Source organism: Echinops telfairi, unplaced genomic scaffold (genome assembly GCF_000313985.2).
Source record: "Echinops telfairi isolate 266 unplaced genomic scaffold, ASM31398v2 ScPeMD7_7436;HRSCAF=8474, whole genome shotgun sequence".
Taxonomy (NCBI): domain Eukaryota; kingdom Metazoa; phylum Chordata; class Mammalia; order Afrosoricida; family Tenrecidae; genus Echinops; species Echinops telfairi.
The window spans coordinates 5,452,746-5,458,590 of NW_022111336.1; the positions used below are offsets into that span (position 1 = coordinate 5,452,746).

Sequence of the window (5,845 nt, forward strand, 5' to 3'; positions counted from 1 at the left end):
AGAATGATGTACAAATGTGCTTTACACAATTGATGTGTGTATGGATTGCGATAACAGTTGTATGAGCCCCTAATAAAATGTTTAAAAAAAAAGGTGTACAGCAACAACAACAACAACAAAAATCCTCTTCACTGGGTAGAGCATCTGGTATATGATCTTTTTCCATGAGACCCTCTACCAGAAGGACAGAAAGGGAAATCTGTTCAAAACCATCCTTAAGAAAAAAGGGATTGTTGTGGGAATTAAGTTAGACTAAGGAGCTGTTCCTCTTTTAGGAACAAAGGAACCACCATTCAAGGGCTTGACGTCCTCTCTGAGTGCTGTGCTCAGTACAAAAAGGATGGGGTTGACTTTGGGAAGCAGTGTGTTATGCTGAGGATTGCTGACCAGTGCCCATCCAATGTCACTCTCCAGGAGAATGCCAATGCACTGGCCTGATATGCTAGCATCTGGCAACCAAATGGGTTGGTACCCATTGTGGAACCAGAAGTCATTCCTGATAGGAACCATGACATGGAACACTATTAATAGGTTAGTGAGAAGGCCCTGCCTACTGGGTCTACAAGTCCTTGAATGACCATCATGTTTACCTACAGGGCACTCTTCTTAAGACAAACATGGACTGTTGGATATGCCTGCACCAGAATGTATACTCCAGAGTAAGTGGCTATAGCCACCATCACAACTCTCTACCATTATGTTCCTGCAACTGTTGCTGAAATCTACTTCTTGTCTGGTGGCATGACTGAAGAAGATGCCACTTTCCACCTCAATGCTATCAATTTTTGCTCTTTACCAAAGTCCTGGAAACCAAGTTTCTCTTATGGGCAGGCCCTGCAGGCCAGAGCACTTGCTGCTTGGAATGGCAAGGCTGCCAACAAGAAGGCAACCCAGGAAGCCTGTATGAAGCAGGTCCTGGCTAACAGGCAGGAATCCAAAGGGCAGTATGTTCACACAGGCTCATCCTCAAATACTGCTGCCACCCATTTGCTCTTCAAGCCTGCTACACCTACTAGGATCTGTGGTCAGCCAGCGCCGCTCTATCTCTTCTAGTTTCTAGTAGGAGGATTGAAAAGGAACTATTTGACTGACCCTAGGAAGGAGACAAAATAAGATCATCATGACTGGAAACCCAGTTCCATATTCTCACACAACAAGACCAATCAACCAGTCAATTATTGAAACAAACAAGCACAAATATCAAGGATCTGACACAAAGTTCACACTTCTTCTTCCTTGTAACACTTTCAACACCCACACCCTACAGAGAATAAAAGGTTTTTTTTAAAAAACAACAATTTACTTTGGAGTAAAGAGGCAAAGATTGAAGGGTGTAAGGACTTTCTAAAAAACCCAGGTGAGGGGGTCATAAAATATAAAACAAAAACAGTCAATTCAATAAAGACCAAACCTTGGAGCAAGAGCACTGAGGGTACTCTGAAAAGGCTCTAAATACCAACTTTTGCCCCATGGTCACTACTGACCAGTCATCTAGCTAAAATGTATTTCCAGATCAGTGAGAATATAGACAAGGAAGAAACAGGCATTGGAATGGATATATAGAGACTATGTCATTCACTGTACAGCATGGGAAAACCAAGAAACTGTGGTAGGATGTTCATAGCAGCGTTAGTCAAAGTAACAAAACATCTGTATTTCTAATGTCCTTTAGTGGGAGAGAGGATAAACCAGAGAAATAAAGTGATTGCTACTATACAAAACAATTAAGATGAATTGTGAGGATATAATGTTGAATTGAAAAAAATGAACCTTTTAACATTTCATACAGAGAGATAGATAGAGCCATATAAATAGTTGGTATAAATGCCAATACTTTCAAAGTTTTACATGTCATGCACCAATAAAATAATAAAATACTATAAAGACAACATAAATTAACATTGTTAAAAATGCTTACTAAATTGTAAAACACCGTAACAACAGTAACATAGCTTTAGTAACAATATTCAAAATCATAACAACAGCATTCTACTATTTCTTCTAGTGTTCACATTAAAAATAAGGTGAATTCTGCCTTTTGTTCATTCCAAATGGAATGGAGTGCAATATTGTAAAGAAGAAAAGAATCTATTCTTCTAGGATTGGGAAACTAGCCATCGAAGTCAACAATCACTTCTCATTTCCTCTGAAACTGAATATGCTGTGCTTTGTACTGTACAGTTGAGTTGCTCCAAGTAACACAATTAAAATGTTGAAATGTATTTGAGCAGATGTTTATTCCCAGAGGAAAGGTAACTAGAAAGATTATCTACCCTAAATTAAGTAAGGTGTGATATTGTAAATAAGATGATAAACAACACTGATGTATATAATTTGGTAATCTCCTTCTTGATTCCCAAGTCCTGTACAGGGTGAAAATATAATTAAACAACATTCTTGTCAATTTAACCAACCGCATATCCCATTAGACTTCATTACGTTTACTTTACTTCAGACAATAGAATAAATGAGTTTAAATGTATTTCAAATGCCAATAGTGTATCTCCCTAGACAACTCATTTATCATTTTATATTCCTTGCATAGACCTCCAAAAACTTTAAAAAATATCTCATATAAGTGCTGCTATGTGTTGAAAATATAAATTAAAAGGTTTGTTAAAAAACTAAAATCATCTATTGTACGTAGTTTCCACCTAGTATGTTGACCTCTAATAAAGACAACCATAGACTCTCCATTAAGTTCGCTGTGGAGAGTCTATCTTCTTTTTTCCAGTCTCCCTTTCTTATCCTTTTTCTTTTTTAATTTAAATAATTTTATTGGGGGCTCATACAACTCTTATCGCAATCTATATGTACATCCATTGCGTCAAGCACATTTGTACATCAGTCTCAAAATATTTACTTTCAACTTGGGCCCTTGGAATCAGCTCCTCATTTTTCCCTTCCCTCCCTGCTCCCGCCTCCCTCATGAACCCTTCATAATTTATAAATTATTTTTATTTTATCACATCTTACACTGCCCAACATCCCCCTTCACCAAGTTTACTGTTGTCCATCCCCCAGGGAAGAGGTTATATGTAGATCCTTGTAATCGGTTCCCCCTTTCTATCCCACCTTCCCGGTATCACCACTCTCACCACTGGTCCTGAGGGGATCATATGTCCTGGATTCCCTGTATTTCCAGTTCCTATCTGCACCAGTGTACTTCCTCTAGTCTAACCAGGTTTGTAAGGTAGAATTTGGATCATGATAGTAGGGGTGGTGGTGGTTAGGAAGCATTTAAGAACTAGAGGAAAGTTGTGTGTTTCATCGATGCTACACTGCACCTTGAGTGACTCCTCTCCTGCCCACTACCCCTTTGCAAAGGGACGTCCAGTTGCCTACAGATAGGCCTTGGGTCCCCACCACGCACACCCCCTCATTCATGAGGTTATGATTTTTTGTTCTTTGATGCTTGATACCTGATCACTTTGATACCTTATGATTACACAGGCTGGTGTGGTTCTTCCATGTGGATTTTGTTGCTTCTGGGCTAGATGGTCACTTGTTTACTTTCAAGGCTTTAAGACCCCAGACACTATAACTCTTGGTAGCCGGGCACCATCAACCTTCTTCACCACACTTGCTTATGCTTATATTTGTCTTCAGCGTTTATATAGGGAAGGTGAACATGCAATGATGATTTTTGTTCTTTGGGGCTTGATACCTGATCCCTTCAACACCTCATGATCACACAAGCTGGTGTGCTTCTTCCATGTGGGTTTTGTTGCTTCTCAGCTAGATGGCGGAGAAGCACTTTGCTTTGTTTACCTTCAAGCCTTTAACCCCAGGTGCTGCATCTTTTGATAGCCAGGCACTATCAGCTTACTTCACCACATTTACTTATGCACACATTTGTCTTCAGCGATCATGTCGGGAAGGTGGGTATCATGGAATGTCCGTTTAGTCAAGCAAAGTGTTCTTGTATTGAGGGAGTACTTGAGTTGAGTCTCAATGTCCATCTGCTACCTTAATACTGAACCTATACATATATGCATATAGATCTATTTCCCCATCATCATATAAAAATTTATTTACATGTGTACATGCCTGTATTTAGACATCCATAAATGCCCCTTGCCTCCTAGTTCTTTCCTCTATTTCCTTTTACTCTCCTCTAGTCCCACTATCATGGTCAGCCTTCATTTGGGTTTCAGTAATTCCTCTTGGTTACATTGCCCTTGATCAAGCCCTACCAGGCCTCCTACACCCTCTTAGCCACCGATTTTGGATCACTTGTTGTTCCCTTGTCCCTGTGTTTGTTAACACCCACTTTCTTTCCCCTGCCTCCTCCTCTCCCATGTCCCCCAGGACCTTCGGTCCTGTTGTTTTCTCTTCCACGTTGTTCTTCCCACAGAAATAATAATATGCACACACACACAAAACAAGATAGAGCAAAACAAAGCAATCAAAGAAAACAAAACATCAAACCAAGACAAAAAAAGAATAGCCTGTAAGTAGTTCAAGGTCTGTTTGTTGACCTTTAGGAATGTTTTCCAGTCGAGTCTGATGGGGTGCCACACCCTGGCCCCAAAGTCTATTTTTGGTATTCCCTCGGGACTTCCTTGCTCTGCTCCCCTTGCTGTTCTGTTGCATGCCCTTAGCATTTTGCCTTGGTGTGGTGAGGTCAGATGGGGCACAATTCCCACACTGTGTTGTCCCCAATAGGACTCTGCATCAGTGAGAGCTGTCGTATCTCATCGTGGGGCCAGCCATATGATCTTCTCTGTGCATTGGCTGCTCTGAGCAAGGATATCATCCTCAAGGATTTGTGGGCCAGGATGTGCTTCACTCTTTCTTCCTCCCCCTTCATTTTCTAGCTTCCTCTTTCTTGTTCCAAGCCACTGATAGGTTTGAACTACTGACCTTGTGGTTGGCTATCAACCCAACACCTAAACCATAGCTTCAGGGTTCCTTAGAAAGTAACGCAGGCACTAGTATAATCTGACTCAACATTTTGATTCATTCTTTAATTTACTAATTAATACCAATGCCATTGATCAAGAAGTCTCTTATCTGAAGGTTGATAGCTCAGCGTGTACCTAAGTTACCAACCAGATCAAGAAGCCTGTTAAAGTTACAGCTTTTTCTAAGTAATGGCATCTTTTTTATTTATATATTTATTATAATACACACACTACAATGCATACCCCATTTCATCAATTCCCAAATGTATACTTCAGTGACTTTGATTACATTTCAAGTTGTAATCACCTGCAGTGATTACAAGTGCACTTATTTTTGCTTTTTCAAATCTATCCTACCACCCTGAACATATTTACAATGCACTTCAAGCAAAATCCTGTTCTCTTCCACCCCTCCAACCAGTAATCGCTTTTGGTTTACCTCCTCCTCTACCCCAACCACTCCCTCATCACATTTGGCTTTGGTGTAATTGCTCATTTTATAAGTGATTTCATACCATATATGAACTTTTGTGTCTAACATCTTTCACTCAGCATAATGGCCTTGTGTAAATGAAATTAATCTGGAATCCGTTCTTCTTTGTGGCTGAGTAATATTCCAGTGTTTGCACATACCACTTTTTTCTTATCCAGGATCCCTGGTGGTGTAGTGGTTACATGTTGGGCTAATAACTGTAAGGTCAGGAACACCAACCACTCCGTGGGAAAAAGATGGGGTTTTCTACTCCCATAAAGAGTTTCAGCCTCCAAAACCCACTATTGGACATTTGATCCTGTGCAATAGAGTCCCTTATGAGTCAGAATTGAGTTGATCTCAGTGTTGATGGGCATTTCAGTTGTTTCAACCTTTTAGATATTGTAAATAATGCTGCAGTGAATATTGATGTGTACATGTCTGTTTGTGCCACTGCTTTTCAGGG

General features: G+C 40.2%; 1 protein-coding gene and 1 pseudogene across 4 annotated transcripts in view; one reads left to right on the top strand and one right to left on the bottom strand.

Moving 5' to 3' along the window:
• LOC105979611 overlaps window positions 1-1,016 on the top strand; it is a 15,540-nt pseudogene extending 14,524 nt beyond the window's left edge.
• The window catches only part of DMD (dystrophin), a 2,430,848-nt gene that overhangs the window by 2,083,528 nt on the left and 341,475 nt on the right, over window positions 1-5,845 (bottom strand). The gene's annotated exons all lie outside the window — the stretch shown is intronic.